General features: G+C 37.1%; 1 long non-coding RNA gene across 1 annotated transcript; it reads right to left on the minus strand.

Annotated features, from left to right (window-relative positions):
* Positions 1–4,887: 4,887 nt before the first annotated feature.
* LOC117424458 (uncharacterized) lies at positions 4,888–13,285 on the minus strand. The gene is made up of 3 exons (XR_004547902.3): positions 8,988–13,285; positions 7,958–8,084; positions 4,888–7,425 (listed from the first exon to the last, which is right to left on the minus strand). It is a non-coding gene; the product is annotated as an uncharacterized LOC117424458 (long non-coding RNA).
* Positions 13,286–13,622: the final 337 nt, after the last annotated feature.

A 13,622-nucleotide genomic window follows, 5' to 3' on the forward strand; every position in this document is an offset into this window, starting at 1 on the left:
AGCTGATGCTTGAAAATATGTACATTAAATCCTATGCTATAGGAAATAGTATATATATATATATATATATATATATATATATATATATATATATATATATATATATATATATATGAAATGGACTAAAATAGTAATGATGATTAATGTTTTCTTTCAGTCATCAATTATCAAAAAGATCATTGGGTTTTCTGTTTCTGTAATTAATCAGGAACACTACATTGTGTTAAAGGGGTTGTTTCAGGTTACGGGCGAATGAACCCTAATTAATCATTTAAGGCTGGAGGGTCATGGAAAGTTTAGGAGTCTAGCACTTTTGTTTCTATCATAAAGAAAAAGCCCAAATGAGATTCCTGTTATACAGTGTTATTGAAAGTCATATAGATGTTCTGAATTTGTAAAACGTGTTCAAACATTAAATTATAGTGTGAGAGAATATGTTCTAACAAATGCTAAATGAAATATGTTTTTTTAGTAATGATTAAAAACTGGTAGTAAGTTTTAATCTTGCTATTTATTGTGTTTGCCTTAATTTAGTGGTTATGTACTATAATAAACACACATTATATGAGCATATCATTTTAGAAAGTTTGAGTTTTAGCAGTAGTTTTAAATCTTGACCCATATTGTATTCTTTCGAATTTAAGACGCACTTTTTGAACCATTTTTTGCTTCTCAAAAATAGCCTGTATCTTAAATTAGAGTACAGTATAGTTTGGACAGATCGGAAATGCTGATCAGACCCCCGTATGCCAAGCAATACCACAGTTCACAAATTGGGAGAAAAACAGGTGTGAGTAATCATGACTAGAAATGAGAAGCAGCACATAACTGTAACACTCTGTGTGATAGCAGACGGCCGCAAACTGACTCCATATGCGTAACTGAGGCTGTATCTTTGTAAATTAATATTTATTTGATGTTTTATTTTTTCCTCAAATTGCGGGTGGGAAATTTGGGCTGCATCTTAAATTCGAGGGCGTCTTAAATTCGAAGGAATGCACTAGGTTCATTTTATTACATGTACAGATATGGCAAATTTAGACACATTTTATGAAGCTGAAATGCCAGATATGGTGGTCCATTTGGGAGTGAAATTACTGTAATTAATTTAATTAAAACCTCTGAATTTCCATCAGATACAAACGACTTTCACTCATTCAGAGGGAAGCAGGATTTTATCTCATGTCCCAGGAGTTTTCTCTTAAAAATAAAACAGAAGTGCCACTTGTAGTTGTAACGGGTTTGGTTTGTTCTTTCTTTCAGATAAATACAGTGATATTCAAAACTTGAGTTGATGAAGGATATATTTTTTAAAAATGTTTTAACTTCTATGAGCAAGCAATGAATTAAATGCATATTAATGCATGATGTGTGATTGCATATTATTCTATCTGTATTTAGATATCAAACAATCGCTCACATTTCTAAATAATATTATTTTTTCTTGCCAATGCATAATAAAATGTGTGGTACCTTTGTGGTACCTTTATTTTCATCCATGAAGGAGCCATATTAGCTAACTGGTGGTCTTTCAAATCCCCTTTCAGTCACTCAAATTGAGGTCACATTTCCTAAAGAGGAGCCTTATTATTTATAAAACTGGCATCTTTCTTCATTTATTATTGGGAGTCAAAGGTAATACACCTACACAGTCAAACCAGAGGCTTGTGCGTCTGTTTTGCTGCAGTACAATGGTTGCCCAGGGGATATTTTCTGTAATTGCAATTTTTCACAGCCCTTTCATTTAAATTGTTTTTTTTTTTTCTCTTCAGATAAAATGCAGGATGTGATGGTCAGTTTCTGCTAGCATCCATTTTCCTTTTTACCTTGTTCTTTCAGGGTTTACAGCAAAGCTTCCAGTGACAGGACTTCTTTACGAAGTTTGATGTTTCTAATAACACATGCTTCCTCTGTCTCTTCAGATAAAATAAATGTGCAGCTTCTGGTGTCACCTGAGCTGAGCTCTGGGACATAATGGATGGGAAATAAACATAATGAGTTAGTGAATGGAAATGAACTGGAGCTAATCTTTCAGGTGATTTCTGAGACCACGGGCCCTTCTGAGACCAGTAAGAAGACTTAAAACATGCTGCTGTAGCTAGAACTGTATACAACGTCATGTTTGATGTATGACAGCAACATCTTGAAACATTGCTTGTGCTGTAGTAGCCATAGTAATGTGAATATTTCCATGCCTTCTCATTGGTCAGTTTATCTTTACGCGTGGCGCTTTGCTGCTGCTGCCATGACATCTTGGATTTTTTCAGTAACTATCTGTTTAATTTAATTATTGTATCACAAAAATACATGACATAAAAAAAAAAAAATCTCAAGTCTATCTGCACTGGCACTACCTCACCAGTGAAGACAAGTGCACTTGTTCCTATTATTATTATTTATTTCTTAGCAGATGCCCTTATCTACAGTAACTTACAAGATATCACATTATTTTACATATAATTACCCATTTGGGTTTTTGTTGGAGCAATCTAGGTAAAGTGCTCAAGGGTACAGCAGTAGTGTACCCCACCTGGGATTGAACCCACGACCCTCCGGTCAAGAGTCCAGAGCCCTAACCACTACTCTACACTGCTGCCCCTGGTAAATGAAATCACAGTAGACAAGCTTTAGACTGAAATCTCCCTGGGACTTGCCTCAGCTAAGCATGACACCATTGCCAGAAGCTGAAGTGAGAGAGTAGTTTGGATATTTCCTGCTCATGAGTGCCAGAGGATCAACAATCTGAGAAGGGTCTGCATGCAATCTTAAAGCCATTTGCCCTTTTAAACCACAGTTAAAGCAGAACTATACAGTGTATAGCAACATTTATTTGTTGTGAAACATATACTGGCTCTCTTTGATTCCTATTATGGTTCTTGGGATATATTTTCTTTTAATATACACTGTTTTTATTGCTTTCTGACAAAGTTGATGACATGGCTTTGAGGCCCATTAAAATGTCAAGAATGTCAGATATAATGTAGGCCTTGGTACTGGGTATTTAACTCAGTTAATAATAGTTTCATTGAGTGTGTCCTAATTTCTGAAAAAAAACACTCCAAAATGAACAGAAGAATTGAGATTTATGTTAAGTAAGAGTGTTTACAGTATAATTTCATCATGGACTTGACTTGGCACAGACATTAAGCTCATGATTAATATTTGTGTGTTTTAATTGTGACCTAATATTCTACTTATCTTTTAAAAATGTGTGATTTAATGTCTCTTTATCTAATATCACCACCCTGATATAAACTAAAACATCTCAGGGATTAAAAGAATTGCATTCAGTTGATAGTCTGATTAAAAACTGCAGGGTCACTGGCTTAATCCCATCTATGCCCACTTCAATAATTTACTGGTAATTAAGCAATCATCGGTCCTGACGCTGGGGTGACTTCCTTACTGTGAACCTGATATCATTTAAACAGGATTATTTTGGGGCTCCCAAATGGCACATCCAGTAAAGGCACTCCGTGTGGAGTGCAGGATGCGCCCTATAGCCTGGAGGTCGCCGGTTCAGGTCCAGGCTATTCCCAGGGAGCAGCGCACAATTGGCTAAGCGCCACCCGGGGTGGGGAGGGCTTAGGTCCGCAAGGGTGTCCTCAGCTCACAGCACACCAGTGACCCCTGTAGACTGGCTGGGCGCCTGAGGGCCTGCACGCAAGCGGCCCAGAGCTGCGTAGTCCTCTGACGCTGTAGCCCTGAAGGTAGCTGCATGGCGGGCCTACAGAGTGAAAAGAAACGGACTGCTGACGGCACACATTTCGGAGGATGCGAGTGCTCGTCTTCATCTCTCCCGAGTCAGCACGGGGGTTGCAGTGGTGAGCCAGGCTTAAAAAATTGGGCATTTCAAATTGAGGAGAAAATGGTGTAAAAAACAATTGGCGATTCAAAAAAAAAAAAAAAAAAGTAATATTTTGTGTGTTGTGTAGAACAAACACAACATGAATTTCAATCAATAAAAGAGTTAAATGCTGGTGCTTGAATCAGATGTTTTTTGCATAATGTTTTGTGGTACATACATCACAGCAATTAGTTCAGCTGTGTTTGATATTAAATAACATGAAGAAAATTCTGGCTTCAGACTTCTCTGTAGCATTAATCTGCTTAACAAATGGCACCCTCTTTATTTCAACCTTGTGAGACATTAACTAGATAGTAGCCACTTCAGGTAAATATCAGTGCATGTGTATGATTCTAGTAAAGATGGTAGAGTAGCATGGGGGGGGAGGGTATAACTTGGTTATAACTTAAAAAAACTTGAATAATTTACAATTTAATTAACTACTGTATGTCCCATACTGATGCGTGAAAAAAATGACAAGTTTGTAATCAGCCAGAATGATTCTCCCACATTGCAATTTGAAAGTGCAGCAGGCAAACAAATCTTTCATGATTCCAGCTTGTTAAACAAGTGGAAAGGGGTTACTATAGCAACAGTGTGTATACCTGCAGGTATCATAAATACTCATCATAATTACAATCTATACGAGTCTGCTACTGCCATAAGGGACATCGCCAGAACCAGTAGTAGTCTGGTGGTCGCTCAGATATAGCAAAGCTATCGCAGCACTTGATTCATTTTCCATTACCTATGGAGCACAGAATACTGAATATAAAATGCTATATTAAAGCACTCCTGGAAATGTTAATAAAGTGATTAAAAAACATGAACCTTATCATATTTAGGATACTGGAAATGTAAAGGCTTCATGCAAGGGTTTGATGATAATTAGATCATCCACTTTGATATACGGTGCTTTTAGATTTGCATGAAGTGTTTTCTGAATAAGAACACTGCGGCTGTGTGGTAAAGTGGTTAGTAGTGCACCGGTGTAGAGGTGATGCAGTGCTCAAGCAACGACAATAACACAGTGTTCACGGTCCAAACAGTTCTTTTAATTTTAAATACAGCAATGTGTAATTGCACAGCTAAGCAAAACAGTCCTGAAATAATAATACAATAATACAAGCATGGCTCTGCATCCTTTCTCGCGGTGCTCCAGTGCTGGTGATGAATACACAATTATTGGTGACTAGTGCAGTATTTGGAATCTGACAGCTCCTAGTTGTTAGCCGTCTACTAAATACAAATAAACAGTGGTTAACAAAACAAATATAAACACTCACGGTTTCATTTTTACTCCTTCCTGGTCCTTTCGTAAAACCACAACAAAGGAACAGATTGCATCGTCACATCCCCTAAAATACCCTTAGTCACGCCCCATCCAATAGCTAGTTCAATCACGTCTCCTCCAATCCATGACTGGCACATCGCTTACCATACTAGGGCGATGACTTCTGGTATTGTGACTCCGCCCCCTTCCTGGATGGCCGGCTTCCAACTGACCCTGGAATGAACTGCCGAACCATCCAGTACTAAGCACACTGTTCCTGTTATACCGCACCCTCACAGGTCGGGAGGGAGATTGTTGACTAGGATTCATTCGCTCTCTGTCACAGGCTGAGACCAACACTAAAAGATGTGACCCTCTACTGCACTTTATCTTTGTAGATTAATACCATTAATCTTAAATGTTGTATTTCTCTTAAATTAAAATCGCACAGTGGGCAGGCTTAAATGATAGTTTGATCTAAACGATATTATCTGTCTTCAGGAAGAAATTACATTATTTGAAAGTAGAATTTCCGGCATTATTACGCAAATCTGACATGTGCTTTAAAAACAAGTTATTCAAAAGTGGAAAATTGTACAATAATGATATTCTTTATTTAGCGTGCTTAAAATATATTAGTTCTCTTATACATATTGTGCTTATCTAAGATTTGAAACTCAACTGGATAATCTCTATATGTTGCGACAAACTTGGTTACAGCTATCGTCCTTGAATACATTGTACTGTATACTCGTAATTCATCACAAAATAGTAACAACAGCAAAAGTGAGGAACAAAAACAACTAACTAAGGAATTAAAAACAATAACTCAAACCTTGGTGGGAAGGTTAAAGATTTAACATAGTCAGGAAAACAAAATTCTGATTACTTTTAAAAGTAACTGCTCAGAGGTACTGTTTTTATTGGATCCCTATTCACCCCATCTTCTCTAATAATACAAATATTTTGTTCTGTAAGAAACATATTGTGCTTTGCTGTTGCTTACTTTTGCATTCCTTACAATTTATTTCTGGTATGTTTCATAGCTTACATCACTTCAAGCATTCCCCATACTCGTACTCTTACCATAACTTAATTAGTTGTGTGTTAGAAGCCTATATATATATGTTGACAGAGAGAGACTAAATTATAGATGTATTATAACAAAGAGCAAAGGGCTCTTGTTAAAAATATATAATAATAATACAATGGGCACAACATTCCTAAATGAATAACATGTCGTTAACTTAATTTGGTCTATACACCCTAAGTAAATTATTAGGTATCATTGTAAAATGTTTGAACCAATAATACTCTCAAAGTAACTCAGTGCTAATTCATGCATTTGGATAATTTCAATTGAAACAACATTCATTGTTATCATGATTAATGTAATTATCGTACTTAAATTATAGTGTCTAATATTTTTTAGCAGTGCATCTCAACCTTCAGAAATGCAGAACAAATTTAGTATTTGGCAAGGAGGCTGTAATAAAAATATATATTCTATTGTTTTGCAATCAAAACCAAAGCCGTGCAGTAACAAAATGATCATACATGTTGCAATATGACCCAGCAAACAGAGCTAAATGTTTTGTTAAGTTATGTTAATGTAAAAATCTTATTTGCTTTAAAACGCATAATTTCTTTACTTAAGTGTAATTAGCACTTCAGAATTCAACTTGGCTTCTGGACAATCGCTTTTAATACAATGCACATTGGGGTTTTGGGGGGTATCATCATCCAAGGTCTTTATAAATACAGAACTGTTTTTTTTTTTTTTTTTTTTTTTTTTTAATTGTTTGGCACATCTTCAAAACAAACGACAGCTAAGGAAGAAATCAACTTGGAACAGCATGCTTTGACAAATGACGTAACAGAGAGGAAATCATGTTTATAAGAGATGTAAACATGATCTCTACATTGATGTGCTTGCAAAGCCAAATGTTATTGATTTCATTAAATGGGTCCCTGAGTGACTCACCTGATAAAGGCATGTCCATTTGGTGTGCAGGGTTAGTCACACAGTCATGGGAAGGCATGTTTGGGTCCTGGCTGTGCAAAGTTGCTGGTCTATGATGGGGATATGGCGGTTTCTCCTCACTACACTACAGCAAACCCAGCTGACCAGATTCTGAATGAGCTTAAAGCAAACACCTGAATGGCTGGCCTTTTTCCTCCAGGTGATGGTAGCTTGCTGACATCCATATAGAGTCTCTGGGGGTAAAGAAACAATTGGCTTGGTCCTGCAATCGGGGGATGCCCATTGACCTTCAGTTCTCCTGAGCTGTTGTGGGGATTACATCTGTGAGGAACAAAATTGAACATTACAACACATGTTATGTATGTATGTAACAGAGTTATTATTCTAGACATGGATAGGTGGAAGATTAAACAGTGAAGTTAAAATTCTAACATACAAAATATAGAAGGATATTGTCCTGCAGCTGAAGGTGCAAAGCCCATTAAAAACAGCTTTGGATTGATTTGTAATTACTGTCTGATTTTAACATCAGTATGACCAAAAATAATTAAAAAAAAAAAAAGAAGTTTTGATCCGACAGATTTCAATCTCTGTATAGTGTAGCATAGCTTCTGGCATTACAAAAAAATAAATAAACAACCCTCAGTTATTTTCCCATAGATAGGGTATAGTAACTCTCTGGGTAACCCTTTGGCTTTTCGTTGTCCATCAGTAACTTTGATAAATGTCACGACTTGGCCATTACTTTGAAGTATTTATCTGCTTTGCTGTATTTCTATTTTTATTTCAATTTTTAAGTTGTGGACGGGAGCAGAAAGTACCTGCCCCTTGCGACCTTGCTGTGAATGAGTACCTGGTGTAAAATCACTAAAGCAGTCAAGTTCATCACCAGTCAAAGGACCCCTCCTGTACTGAGGCTGCAGAAACAACTGTTTCTTTCAAATAGCTTGCTTTGCCTGGGGAAGATCGTCCAATGCTTTCTTTAAAAAACAAAAAAAGACTGTTCACTTTCACAGTATATACAGAGAATTCAATCACTACTCTAATAATTCTATTAAAGAAGCCATATGTATTATACATATACACTGTCCATCACCCCACTGCAATACATTTAAAAGAGGGCAATAAGGCTATCATCATTAAGTGTTGAAACCTAAGATCACATACTGTATGTACTATATATGATGAATGGCACCACATTCACTTACTTACTTTGTTATCAGTACAATACATTACTTTGTGTGTTGCTGTTTTATATGTAGCGTCTCTTAGTTTATGATCTGTCTGCACATTCCTGCAACAAAATTATGTAGTAATGAATAACCACCTACTTCAAGGGTGAAAACTTTTGTTCCAATTATCGGCATACAAAAACTGTTCAATCCTAAGGCACTTACCCTAGGTGTTATTTTAAGGGAAGGTCATTTGAATTTGTAAAAAGGACAATTTGCTGTTAAATCGAAATGCCAATTAAATAACCGGTATTCGGGCACACAGATTACGGCAAATCTGACAATAGCAATGGAAGGTGAATTCTGCATATTAATCTTCATAAATGTCTACTGCGCAGCACTGCCTCAATAAAAAGATAAGAGTTTCTTACTAAATAAAGAGACTCAATGCTGAGAGGTGCCCTAAAGTTAAGTAAACCAGATGATACCTTTCACAAATGGCAGGAAAGCACATGCTAATGGAGCCTAGAAAGCTCTTCTGAAAAACAGTGAGGGTGGGTCAATCCCATGGGAAAGTGAAGGAAATCAAAGAATGTTACAGTATACCTTTTTAATCTCATTTTGCTGCCTATTCTATGAAACTGTTAAATGTCCTGGAAAAAAAAAATCAAAATTAATGTCAAGGAATGTCTGCTGCAATACGTGACCTACACAAACTGCAAGGCCGCAGGCTTCCCGGGGCTTCTCCTTAGTGCCAAGGCAGATGGATAGACCCAAGAATGGGACTCCGGGAATATAATTTCTGTGTGTTGTCTCCTCAGACCAAGTTCACTTCAAGAAATGAAGCAGGGCTTGGACAGCCTGTCATACTGGCCAGCAATAAAACATCGTCCAGCGTGAAGGGATTGTAATTGTAGCTGGGGAAAGACAAATTTGTCTGTTAAACAGATAGATGGGGCATGCGGCATCCAAGGACATCTTTTAGCAAACCCTATTTCTAAAAGCAAAACGTGTCCTGAGGATCTGGTTTACAGATGGTGGCAAAACTGGATTATATCTTGGAATTTATGCCATGTGTGTGTTTTTTATTTATTTATTGATCAATCTTGACCCATCTCTATGTTAAACATGGGATATAAAATATTTTCAAAAGCTTTTACTAAAAGATTTTAAAAAAGGACTCAGACTTCACAAGGAATAGGTTTTGGAATAAATTAAAACTGTAAACTTTTTTGATGTCATCTGTATATATGGTAACAAATATATGCATTGGTGCCCATAGCTGTACGCACATTAAGCATTGTGCGTAATACTGGTTTGCAAAATGTTGGCATATAATCTTGTTCGATCGGTTGAAGCAAAACAGACATTTTAAGCTTATAGGATTGTACTGTTTATTATGTGGCAGTAAAGAGCAAACGGAAGCAGGTGTTGGGTGAAGCCTTAAAAAGAGCGAAAATCTTTCTTCTGATGACCCAGAATGCCACAGGGAAAAAATCAGTAAAAGCACCAAACTGTCTGTTTCTGGCACTAACGGTGGTGGAGTTTTAAACGCCGAAAATACGTTAGCAGCATTGAATGTTAGTCTTGCATTACCTGAATTCTGCTGCTCTTCCAGGATTAAGCACGGTAAGTGCACATTTATGCAAGTTTCATTTTTATTTGTCTGTGTCTTATATTAAAATGAATAATACATGTCCTAATCATTAACACATAATTGCCAAGTTGTATTATTATTATTATTATTATTATTATTATTATTATTATTAATAATGTTTTATTTTAACTGCCTATTTCATCACAACGTGTAAGATAAAACACAGTACGCTGTTTTTATTCATTTTTAGAAAGGCAAACAGTGATACAATTTGATTGCAGTTTTCTAATGTGACAGTGTAGTTGCAACTCAGGAAAGAACAAAAATGCAGCACTCTGATTGGCTGAAACACTTTACAGCATGTTGATGCAGTCGTTATCAGCACGAGATGGGATGTCGGTGTGGTTCAGTTTTGCGTACCATGTGAAAGATTTCTGGGGGTGCTCCTGAATATATGTATATATTTCCCACGGAAAATCACCAGTTGTAAACTTGGTTGCTTTTCTGCAAAGGAGAATCCGCCCCTAACCAATACATCATCAGCAAGCACATAAAAGCTTTGTGTGTTATTCTTTCATGTCGCTTCTTTTTTGTTTCTCGCTTCTTTTTGTTTCGGCCACTCAGTCAAGCGCTGGGAGGCCGAAACGGGAGTTGACCGCTTAGAGCCTGGAGGAAGGGCTGCCCTCAGCCAAGGATTCCCTGAGGTTTCCCCCTAAAATTTAAAAATATGTGAGTAGGGTTTTTTTCCTTAACTGAGTGCTGAGCGGTTCGTATTTAGTTCTGCGGGGTGAGTGATCGGGTTGGACAGGCTGAGCTCTCTCCTCCAGCGCAGTCATGCTCTGGGGGAGGGGCCGTGTCTCAGCTGTTGATTTTTATTAATTTCAATATGGGGCATAGGTGGCAGGGCGCCACTGTGGAGCGTGTTAATTATTTATTATTATTCATTCATAGTTTGATGGCCTCGTCTTTTCGGGGGGAGGTGACCACAGCCACTTCCTATCTGCGAAATTGGGACACATTTAACTGTTCAAGTATTTCCAGCCAGCCTCGCGCAGGTAGCCATCGGGCACCCACGGATGAGGCCTCCGGCCAAATTTATCTTTCACTCGGGCCCTGAGCGCCCTTCACAGTTCATAAATCATCTGCAATTGCAATCATCATCATTCATTCATTGCCATTCATTCATAGCGGATTCTCCGTGCTGAATAGTCAGTACTATCCACAAATGTATTGTGTATTTTGAAGAAAATAAATATGCTAAATCATCTTCATTAGGAGTCTAAACCAAGATTTGAAAGTATGTGCACTAAGGCACTTGCTGAGTAAGTGATGCAAAGTTTTTGATAAAAACTGTCTATTGCACACATTAGGAGACACAGCATGCTCACTTGGCATGTGTGAAAATGTCTCCTGCTCTTTCCATGTGAGCAGCTAGATCAATAAAATGTCTCATGTATAACAGTAACAAACTAAACCCTTCTATATTTTAATATCTGTAGTTGCTGTTGTGCATTGTAGCTCATAGAATAATTCAGAAGCGTGAATTTAACTTGAAAATTAGATGACTGCTTCAGTAGATCTTCCCTGGTTTTCAAATTAAACAAATGAGGAATTAACTACTGCCAACAGGCTTGATACTACACAATATCCCTGCTGTCACTTGAAGTGTAGTGTCCTTGTCTTGTATTTCTGGATTCTAGTATACTGCCACCAATGTTGTTTTTGTCCTACATATCAGTGTTGCACAGGCTTCTATGTACAACACAGGAGTATTTTAAGAAGCAATTTTGAATGAATACAGGATCTATTCCTAGCAATAAATGAACATACTGTAGTGGAATTCCAGTACTGGAAAAACACAATGCCCTGCGGTGCTTACGCTAGAGGGATTATAAGTTAATGAACTGCAGTACATCTATACAAGTCTGTTTTAATATATGCAAGATAATAAGCAGGCAAATATTGCAGGGTGAACTTTTTGTCTGGCACTCGGATGTAACCATCCCAGTCTTTTTTTTAATATCCAGATTCAAATGATGAGTCCTGTAATTTGCATTTAGAATAGGTCTTGCTGCTTAGTTATAATGTTTGAGCTCACTTGTGTGATGTACTGTACTAGCCTTCATGATAATCTTGAATGTAATGTGCACTTTCAGATTTGGCCTGGGAAATTAATTTGCATTGGTGTATTACTGAAGCTTGAAAAAGTGTAAAACAATAAAATAGTTTTATATTCAGGGTAATTTTACAATAATGGGTTTGGTAAAGAAATAGTAAGTACTGACATGATTCAGCGTATCTGTATTCAAATTTGGAATAACTTATTTTGGATTTAGCATAGGATTCCAGACAACCTGTAATACCATTATCAAGCTTTTTGCTACACTCTTCGCAACACATCAGCTTCAGTTGCTCAGTATTGTCACGAACCTCTTTAACTTTCACCAACAAGCAATGCCAAATTAGATTCTGAATGTGAGATAGTCTGGGTAATGGACCAACAACCTTGATCATTACACCCCATTATACATAATGTACTGATGATTACTTTGTAACAATGCTTTTTAAAATAAGTACATCTGTGCTGTACTTGCCAAAGTTTTAGCAGAGGTGCTGTCACTCCATTGTCACAAATATACGTTCTCCAGTAGCACCAGGATACAATGAGATAAAATATATGCTGATTTTGGCACACCGAGTCATACATACTTAATAGTGAATGACGCATTGTTCAATTATTTGTGCAGCCACTACTGTGGTCTTAAAAAAATACAAAAAAAAACAATGATTTGTATGTTATCAAGGGTTACTATACATCATCCTATAAGTTCCTGATTGTATAGTTCATCGACATATTTTAGTATTCTCAAGAAGTGTCTGATAAGTGCTTTGAGCTGAAACCTGTCTTGCATGCAAAGCACTGGGGGTGGGTTTAAATACACCCTTTATAGAAGGGCTCACTGCAGCAATTTCCCTCAAAGCAGAGAGCTGATCTTCACATCCCATTTTCTATGCTGTAGATCAAGCCAGGGGTTAGCTTGGCTGGAAAGATAGATCAAGTAGTGAGAGATTTATATTTAGCAAGCAATTATAACGTACAATTATAAATTATTCATGGAATTCCATCTGAATAGGATATCCCATAACCAGACAATAATTGGTGCATATTTTCGTACCATTAGTAGGCGGTAAAACCACGTTTGGTGCAATAACTGTAAAGTGCTGGGGTGAGATAAATGACTGGAGTGGGAAAACAAATCAAAGCACTGACTTGGCATTTATGGTAAATAACCCACAGAGGACATTGCCTGGTACTGTATGTGCTTCAGCTACCTGAAACACCATAGCTAGAATATCATTAAAAAAAAATTCAGACACCTGATTGAATATTCATGCCATTCCTCCTTGTATTTGAGATCTGTGTGTAATGTATATTTCCATTGTTATACTGCTTTCTACCTGCTCAATACATCTCCAAACTTTTTTTCATACGCGAAATATGCATTGGCTGGCTTTACAGTATATAATGTCATATTTGCTATCGAACCTTTCCTCTCATTATTTTGACTGACTCATATATTAAATATGTACTGCAGACTCAGCTCATAGTGGAAAATTAAATGCCCCTCGAGCAGACTATTGTTACCTCCTGCGGCTTTGGGCATTATAGCCTCCTTTCAGTAACAATAGTCTTCCCTTGGGTCAATAAATTTCCACTATAGCCATATAGACTATATGCTGTTTTGAAG

Source organism: Acipenser ruthenus, chromosome 19, assembly GCF_902713425.1.
Source record: "Acipenser ruthenus chromosome 19, fAciRut3.2 maternal haplotype, whole genome shotgun sequence".
NCBI classification, from domain to species: domain Eukaryota; kingdom Metazoa; phylum Chordata; class Actinopteri; order Acipenseriformes; family Acipenseridae; genus Acipenser; species Acipenser ruthenus.